At 34.0% G+C, this 3,705-nt stretch overlaps 1 pseudogene; it reads right to left on the bottom strand.

Annotated features, from left to right (window-relative positions):
• Positions 1-1,524: 1,524 nt before the first annotated feature.
• Positions 1,525-2,875, bottom strand: LOC132014647 (F-box only protein 8-like; annotated as a pseudogene).
• Positions 2,876-3,705: the final 830 nt, after the last annotated feature.

The following is a 3,705-nucleotide window of genomic DNA, read 5'->3' on the forward strand; positions in this document are numbered from 1 at the left end:
TCTTTGCAGATGTAATCAAGTTAAGACGATGTCATGCTAGATTAAGGTGGGCCTAATTTAATGGCTGGTAACCTTTTATGAAAAAGGAGATTTGACCCAGACACAGGTAAGATAGCCATGAAGACGGAAGCTGAGAGTGAGTTATGCCGCCACAGACTAAAAAACACCGAGAAGCCCAGAAACCACCAAAAGCTAAAAGAGGCAAAAAACGATTCTTCCCTAAAAGCTTCCAAGGAGGCATGGCCCTGCTGACCCTTGATTATGGACTTCTTGACTCTTGATTATGGTCTCCAGAATTGTGAGAGAATAAATGTCTGTTGTTTTAAACCACTCAGTTTGTGATAGTTTGTTATATAATAGCCCTAGAAAACTAACAGCGTAAACCATAAGAAGATCAAAGATGTGGCCATACCAGAGATATTTAGTCATGGAGACTGGAAGTGATGGCTGGGGTGCTCAGGACTGAGGTTTATCCATGGCAGTGAGTGGTGAAGGCAGTGCAAAGATCATTAAATAAGAGAGTTTTGAAAAACAGAGACGCCAGAGAATTGCAAGGATTATCTTTGTGGATCTTAAAATCATCAGGGATTATGACAGTTTTAATATTAGAGAGAGTGATAAGAATTTAGAAGTCAAAGTATTACACTACTACTGGGAATTGATTTCAGGGCTTTAGATGACAGCAAAAAAGAGGGGAATGGTTAGAATCCTCTGAAGACATAAGATTTAAAACTGATATCATTCTGTATGTTTAAAAGCTTCATTCGATTGGTAGCATGCGATATAGAGTCTTCAAATTTTTATGTAGCCTTATATTTGATATTTATCCATATAATTTCAGGTTGCCAATTTTATCTTAAGACAAGTGTATCAAAACCTGATATTTATCCATATAAATATATCTCCACCAACTTCTGCTATGTAATATTCTTTTCTATAGGTATGCCAAATTTATCAATTCCTCTGTTAATAGATGTTTGATTTTTTCTAGTTTTTAATATTAAAAACAAAACTTTCTTCCATTTTTTTTGTTTTATCCTATTGTATCTATAATTTTGTTCCCATTGTTTTTATTTATTTTGAGATAAAAAGGAAAGGTATTAGTTAAAATCTTTACAATAAAGTCATTACGATTATAAATCTAGTTAAATATGTATGCATGACATAGTATTTTAAAAAATAATGGAAATGAATAGTTTTTCAACCAAATCTAATGCACAAATATACCATTGTTTTAGAAAAATAATGCCAATTTAACATTCTTAAACAGCTGTGTGAGACAATGACTCTGCTTTGTGTAAAACATGATAACCAAAATTAAAAAAAACTCTGCAAAATTCTCTAGTTCCCCAAAGAAATTACTAAAAAAGAAGATAATAAAAGAAAATAAAAAGGTGTACACTTGAGCTTGACTGTATACAGAGGCTAGAAAGACAAGCTCTACTGTAACTCCCATATCTGCTAAGTAAGCCCTTATATATCTTTAGTTTGAAGTTAATCATCCAAGTCTTAGCAATTGTGCTTTTATGCAGTTATATGGCCAATAAACTAGATATTGTCATAAAGATGCCCTACAAAGTCTTTACTAATGTTTTGAGCAGCACAACAGGTATTTAGAATAAATTCTCTTTTTGACATTTTGTTCTTCAGGTGAGGGCTAATGAGGTCAATAGAAAGTAGAATCATGTTTCATTGTTTGCATATAAAAAGACATCAGAAACTAATCATGTACTGTATGGTGACTAACATAACATAATAAAATAAAATAAAAAGTAAGTAACTAAATAAATAAAACCTATTTTTTTAAAAAAAAAAGTAGAATCAAAGAGGGGTAGAATCAAAGTAGGGGCACCTGGGTGGCTTGGTCAGTTGAGTGTACACTCCTGATTCAGCTCAGGTCATGATGTCAGGGTCATGAATTGAGTCCCACATCAAGCTCAAGTCTGCTTGATTCTCTTTTTTCCTCTCTTTCTGCCCTCTCTCCCCACTCTTTCTCTTTAAAATAAATAAACTTAAGAAAAAATGAGTAGTATATAGACCGCATCAAGACTAAAGCCAAATTCTTGCATTAAATCGGGGTTACAAGCACAGAACCTATGTGAGAGTTTTGTTAAGAGAGTTTCAAGGACTCCCTACACTCTCTTCAGGGTCATAGATATGATGAAAAAATTCCCTCAGTGGATTGGGCAAGAATTGATTTCTAAAATTATGTAATGTTACAAAGTCATCCAAGACATCTCTCTTTTCATCAGGGGAGTCTCAGTTTTGTTTTGTTTTGTTTTTCCAACTTGGTGCTCTTGTACAGAAGATAAACTTTGGTGAATCATCTAAGATATCCTTGGGCAGAAAGTAGTTTACTCTGTCCTCTGGGTTAGCAGTGAAAGTGAGGTTGCTTTCATCCAGCTGCATATACTATTTTCTGAAACAAAATCCCAGAGGTACAGTGTTGTTATTATATATGGAAGAGTGACCCCAAGTGGCTTTACACAGGGAAGGGAAGTTCATCTTTCACAATGTTCTGCCAAACACATGAAGCTAAGCAGAGGTCAGTTGCATTCAGGTAGAACAAGATGGTAAGGCTTAGCTTCAGGGCAACGTTTCCAAATTAATGAATCCCTCCTGTTCTTTAGATTTCTGTATCTCAAAAGATTTTATGTGTGTGTGTGTGTGTGTGTGTGTGTGTGTGTGTGTGTGTGTGTATAGACATACATATATGTCTCAATGCCTCCTTGGACTTGTTTACAACGACTGGTGTTAGAAATGTTGCTGGTAGCCATGCTCCTTCTCTATTCTCCGCTGATGTAGCTTTCTGTACTATCCCTTCCTGTTGTTGCTGCTGTTTTCTGGACACCCTCTATAGCCCCTGACCCATCCGCAAGCCCTTAGAAGCTGGGTCACGTGACTGTGGAAGTCAGTGAGGAAAGTATGGAATCTGTAGGGCAGGCTGTCAAAAAGGGCAGGAACTCTCTGAAATGGGCTGAAACTGTGGTCCGCAAGCAAAATTTCTTCTTTTGGACGTCTGCATTATTTTCAAACTGTTTCTCCTGTCGTCTTTCTTTGTTGATCTGTCCTTCTCAAATTTTTTCTCTTTTATTAGGCTTTAAGAAAAACTGGATTTGTAAAAAATATTGTTTTTTTCTTTGTTTTCTGGAAATTATAAGAGTTGTTTTTCTTATTTTATCATGGTTATATTCCCATTTTTAGACTTTGTGGTAGTACTATTATTGATATTATTTCACTATTTGAGTTAAACACTTATGCCATTTATTCTGATTTTTCTCAATTTTTAAAGAAATTCACTTGAGATTGTAAATTTCTATGGTTTTTGCTACATTTCACAAATATTTATAAAAAAAATATACTTTTTCTATTCAGTCATTGATATTTTATAATTTCCAGTGAGTTATTCTGTGAATTTAATTTTAATTCATAATATGGAGAATGTTACCTAAAGTTTAAATTGTATATTTTGTTTTGCTTCTTACATGTGCCTTTTTTCTGAGCTTTGTCTTTGCTGAAATTCATCTTCTATTGATTCTTTCAACAGTGTTAAAACCTCTCATTTTTTTGTATGCAAATATTTTTGTATAGTCAATCCTGAATTACAGATATCCAAGTAGAGCTATACAATGTCTGCCTGCTGAATTATTTTTTTGTCATGAATGACTCCCTTTATCTGCATAAAAATATATTAATTATATATTA

Source organism: Mustela nigripes, chromosome 1 (assembly GCF_022355385.1).
Source record: "Mustela nigripes isolate SB6536 chromosome 1, MUSNIG.SB6536, whole genome shotgun sequence".
Lineage (NCBI taxonomy): Eukaryota > Metazoa > Chordata > Mammalia > Carnivora > Mustelidae > Mustela > Mustela nigripes.